Below are 6,086 nucleotides of genomic sequence, written 5' to 3'. Positions count from 1 at the left end.
GGTCACTGGCAAACCAGTTGCAAGTCCAAGTAGTGTTTCTATGGCTACATTGTGATTTCTTTTATTCGTTTAGTAAGAGATCAACTTTATTCTTTCATCTGAGTGAATCTGTAATAAATTCAACAGATGAACTAGTAGTAGCACGTTCTTCTTCAAGAAGGTAAAATGTCACGATCAGAAGAGGGAGAATGTTAAGTGGTTAGCAGCAGTGTGCCAGCTGATGGCCCCCTCCATGAGGCCACCACAGCTCAGCAGAACACCATCATAGCTTCTTCTTGGGAGAAAAACATTTAGTGAGAAAATAAGAGTAAGAACTGAATTAACAGGAAATAATGCAATGAGAGAGAAAGGAAAGTGGTCAGCATGTCCTCCAGCAGTCTAAGCCTATAGCAGCATAACTACAGGGATAACTCGGGATAACCTAGCCTTTTAGATGGTGCCATGTTGGAGGCAGGGCCAGGGAGAAGCATCTGTTTTTGTCTGTGTATTTATGTCTTTATGTGTTCGTTAATGGGGTTTAGTTAAACTCTAATAAAGTCATCACTGGATGAACATTTACAACTGGTTAACTTTTGAAGTTGAGCTAATTCAGCGAGTCGACCTCAGCAAACATATAAATCATGTTCACTCAGTCACTTTGATAAACGTTTTACTAGAATTTCAGGTTGTAGCTAAGTCATTCTAGATTAGACCAAATCAGGTGGTCCTGCTTCTCTTTCTAAGGCGGTTTTAGTTTCAGGCAGCGGGCTAGTTCAAATAAAAGGCCAGCACCGACATTAGAGCAGCTTCTCATTGACTTGGTTACAAGTGTCCAAGGTTACCTGAAGCTGGAACCTTTCCCAGACTGAGGAAGAGTTGAACAGATTATCAGTGCATCACAGCGATGACACACAAAGACAACCAGCAACTGATACCACAGGTTTCCAGTTCACCGCTCTCCAGAAACTGGTTCATTCGAAGGGAAGGCTACAAGAGTTTAGCACCAAAATACCCAAGCAGAAACAGGTGGTTTCAGAAGTCCATGCTGGATGAAGGCGTGAGTTACAATCCATGACTCATGGCTCTGAGTTCTTGTCGTATAAACCCGCATGTCAGTGACCCAGTTTCTGTTACATACAAACCTCTGAAGTCCACTTATCACATCTACTGGTTTCTCTACGGGTTCGGGTCCTTCGCCTGAGCGCTGGCTCGGGTGTGCGTTGCAGGTGCAGCTGTTTCTGTGAAGATACATTGTCAATAGAAGCTCATGATAGAGCTTCAAATTCTTAAACCCGTTGTCGCAAATTTGATCTTCGGTTAAGGCTCACGCGTGCTCATTTGAATTTACAAGACTGGTTGTATTCTTCAAGGCTGCAGACGTTGGGCCAGGGTGGCCGCCACAGGTCATCAGCTTCAGCAAGCACAATCATCGTGATGACTCTGAATTATAGAGCCAGTGAACAAAATCTAAAGTTGTTGTAGCTGAAAGCCCTTCTCAATACAATTTTGTGATATTGTGTCACTTTGCAACACAGTCTTTCCTAAATTTGATCAAAACAGCTTCCTTACTTCTGATAAAAATAAGACAAGCTTATTTCAAAACTCTGGAATGAACAGCAGTGAGGGATGTGCATTCCTTCTAGCGTTGCCAGATCTTTGGTTTTCACTCGTTCATCTTCTCAGTGGCCTAGTGGCAGAGTGTCCACTATTGGACTGGGAGATCAGGGTTCAAATCCCAGTCGGGTCATCCCAAAAACTTTATAAATGGGACCCAAAACCTCCCTGCTTGACGTTGGACTGGATGTTAAACTACCAAATAGTTCCTGAGCGCGGCTGCAGGTCAAATGGGGAGATGAATTTCACCAGTGTGTGATGACTAATGGGGCTTTTACTTTATTTGATTGAGTACTCTCAGTCATGTCACATCACTGCATTGATGCAGCCTCGTTGTTTACATCCTTTGTGATAAAACAGGAGTCATGGGCTTTTAAAATACCACCAGTTTATGTTTACACAGCAGATATAAATACCTCAGAGTAACAAATCCTGTGAAGGGGTCATGCATACCTGTCCAGGTTTGTGACGGTGTACTGCGTGGTTGTGACTGACTAAATCAGATGGTCAGAGATCATAAATCCAGACCGTTTGATCTACAGAAGGCGTCACGAGAAGCACATTTCACCATGAGATTGACTGGAAGTCTGATGAGTACTTATTGAGGTTACTACAGAGAAGGATTTGGCAGTTTGATCTGAGGCACCTTGTGAAGATATGAGAAATGGGACGGGATCCTCCAGAGTCCACGAGCTGTGGTAGCAGAATAGATCCAGCAGTTGTTTGATGGAAACTTTCAGTTCAGGACATCTGGAGAGTGAGAGAGCAACACGATGGGGGATGAAGTTCAAACATACAGCAAACCAAAAGCTTTACTGGCGTGAGGACCATTGCTGGTTTGTTAGGGAGTGCCAGGATTGGGATACAGGGATTTCTTCAGTTATTTTTTTATTTGGAAAAAAAAGTTGAAAGAGAGAAAACGTGTTTTTTGGTACAACAATCCGATAGAAGGTGAGAGAAAACTTTTGCCAAAACTTTGAACCTTGTTGATGAAGTTGACACAATTCTTGTCTGGTCCAGAAATCTCTTTTCTTCAATTTGATGAAACTAAAAATCACCTGAAAGCGTAAACTGCAATGTGTAGAAAGGAGTTTTGATAAAAGACTCACAGAGCTGTGTGTGTGTGTGTGTGTGTGTGTGTGTGTGTTCGCGTTACGTGTGCAGTTGTGATTTTGTGCGTTGGTTCTTCTAAAAGGCTTTTCACAAGCAGGCAAACAGGCTGGCAAGCAGCTGTGGTTGTAACTCTCTCCCTCACACACACACACACACACACACACACACACACACACACACACACACACACACACACACACACACACACACACACACACACACACACAAGCTGTTGTTCTTAACGACTGGGCTGCTCCGGAGCACATCTGCACTCTGCATTATCATTAGCTCTTTCCCGCATCGCCAGGATCTCTGACAAAGTGAACAATGCCGACAATCACCCCCATCAGCTGCGGCCATATGGGCGCCATCCATAGCTGCTGCCCCCTCCCATGCTGGGCTGCAAGGTGGGTGGATGGGGTGAGAGACTGTACTTGCATCTGTTTGGCGCCCACTGGATCACTTCTAAAGATGAGTCAGCTGACAAGGCGGTGAAGAAAGTTTCTTTTGGTTGTATTGAGAACAATCCTGATGTGTGTCCTTTTGCTCTGCCCATCTCATTTGTCTCCCCATCCTCACCCCCCTGGTTTCCTCCCCTGGACAGTTGAATCTATCGCTGTGCACGATCAGCTGCAACTTGTAATTGCCACCACCTTAATCCTCTCTCCTAATGGGCTAAAAGGAGGAGGAGGAAAAAAGCAGGGAGTAAGGTGTGTGTGTGTGTGTGTGTGTGCTCGCGCGCGTGCGTGTGTGTGTGTGTGTGTGTGTGTGTGTGTGCGCGTGTGTGTGTGTGTGTGTGTGTGTGTGTGTGTGTGTGTGTGTGTGCGTGTGTGTGTGTGTGTGTGTGTGTGTGTGTGTGCTCGCGCGCGTGCGTGTGTGTGTGTGTGTGTGTGTGTGTGTGTGTGCGTGTGTGTGTGTGTGTGTGTGTGTGTGTGCGTGCGTGTGTGTGTGTGTGTGTGTGTGTGTGTGTGTGGTAGGGGGGAGTCGGCCCAGATGACACAACAAGGTGTGCTTCACCACTCTTCTCCTGGAAGCCCAAATCTCTGACTTCCCGTGTCCCTTTCCATCTCCTCCTGGATGCTGGACCCAGCTGGTGGAGGTGTTGTCTCTGGAATCAGCAGCAGAATCCTCACTCTGCTCTTCTCATCACACTCCAAACACCAACTGTATGTCGCACTTTTTCCCCCACAGCTTCCTTCTCTCATCAACTCACTGGTGGATTAAAGCAGAAACTCCAACTGACCTCCAGAGAAAGACTTATTTGCATTTTAACGTTCATGAATCCCCTTGATATGCATTTTAATGATTGCAAATAAGAGTTTCTTTACATGAATGTAGATAAGACCAAAATTTGCACACAGACACTTTATTTTTTTTATTTAAAAAAAATCTCAGCTGGGTGAAGAGAGATCACTGGTTCCCAAAATTGGTATCACGATGCTAGGATGGGATGTGAAACACTGTGTAGGGTTTACCGAAATCAGATTAGCTTAAAATATGACTTACAGCCACTTTATTGCCGTAACGATTAGAGAAAGAATTAAATCTGTAACTATAAAAGGTTGAAAACAACATAATACCTGATAAAGGTATTTGTAAAAGGTGTGGGTGACTGAAACATTTTTTAACTCATCAACTGTTTTCTGATCAGAAAGCCCTGACTGCCAGTGTTTTAAAGCGTTTTTACAGTTTGTCGAAGAGTCACAGAATATCGTGCTCTATGACCATGTAAACACCAACACTACCGAAAGAAAGAGCAGACTCACTTTTTACAGCAGGAGGAATCCGCATGTTTCTAGCTTTTTCCGCTCTTTCATAATCTGTTGTTGAAGCGTGAGCTGCAGAAGCTTCTCCGGTTAGCACCTCGCTTTTTTCACTACAGCGTCCCAAAATGATCTCCTAGTTCATTGATTTTCTGCTTCCTGATCACATGAAGTGTGACACACGTCGGTGGAGATCAGCTTTAGAGCTCGTTCCCAGGCCCGCCCCTTTAAAAAAAAGCAATTGACGACTTTAGTCGTTAATTGCAGTGAATGAGTTCATGTTTTCTCTGATTATAATCAGTCACTCTGAGTTTTTTATGCAGGCTGAACATGAAATAGTCTCCTACACTTATCTCCTGCATTAGCTTCTGATAGAAAATAGACAGTGAAACTCTAGGCTTTGAACATCGTCACGCTGTTGAACTAACTATTAGCATTAGCAACTTCACCACACGGCAGAAGCTCCTCCAGGCGTGTGATATTTGTGGAGGTAAAACATAAATGTTGCAAGTCAGTGGTGGAGGTGTTTTGCTGTTATCCAGTCTGGGGCGAGATGTCCAAATATCAGAAAATAAGACTCCAAAACCTGCTGTCTGAAGCTCAGCTGTGATGTGGTTAAATTTAGGGTCCGAGAAATGTCTATTTGTTTCCACCTGAACGACTTACAAAAATAATTAATTCCTACGAGAAACCACTGCAAATGTATTGATTAAACTAGTCAATCACTCCTTTAAACATAGGTGGGGGTATGGGTGGGCCACTTTTTGCCAGGGCCCACCCAATCAAGAGACTTCCTTAAAAAAGTATATGTGAATTTATTTCATTTTAGAGGGGTGTCCTTGAAGGAAACATAACTACATTTAAGTGAACAGTATTTCTGATACATCTAAACATATATACATATATATATATACATATATATATATATATATATATATATATATATATATATATATATATATATATATATGTATGTATGTATTTCTGATACATGCAAGCATACATATATAGTTTCAAACATGTTCCAAAATCAACATGATGAAAGGACTCGCAAGTTTATTTTTTTATTAATTTTTTTATTGTGATTTTTTTACTTTTCTACATGTTAAAAATAACAAACATGTGAGTTTCAGTAAGTCCTTGTAGATTTTAGACATTAAAAGGTCTCAATGAAGGAAGTCATTGGATTACCTGCATATGTTGAGTTGATTGTTTCTTTTAATTGTGATACGGTTTAATTTAGTTGCATTTCTGTTAGTTCTTGCATTAATAAAATTCTGATCAGAAATATCTTTAAAAATATCCAAATCAGCAGCTGGTGAGACAAAAGACCCTATTTTGAGTTACAGCCAAGGATCACACAAAGTCTTCAGGAACACAAATGGCCCCTGGGCTGCATTTTGGACACCCAGATGCTTGTTCTGTTGCAAGTTTGAAGTCCTACTTCACAAACTAAAACCTCTGCAAACGCTCCTAAATGTTGACCCCTACTGATCATTTTTAATGTCAATTATTCTCTTTTTCTTGGGTATTACTTCATTTTTTTAAACCCCTTAGTCCACAAAAACAAAAACAAAAATAAATAAATAATCGCTGAAGGTAGTAGTAGCTGTCTTC

The sequence above is a fragment of the Nothobranchius furzeri genome, chromosome 12 (genome assembly GCF_043380555.1).
Source record: "Nothobranchius furzeri strain GRZ-AD chromosome 12, NfurGRZ-RIMD1, whole genome shotgun sequence".
Taxonomy (NCBI): Eukaryota; Metazoa; Chordata; class Actinopteri; order Cyprinodontiformes; family Nothobranchiidae; genus Nothobranchius; species Nothobranchius furzeri.
The sequence above is the reverse complement of the archived record's forward strand: the minus strand, read 5'-3'. Positions refer to the sequence as shown.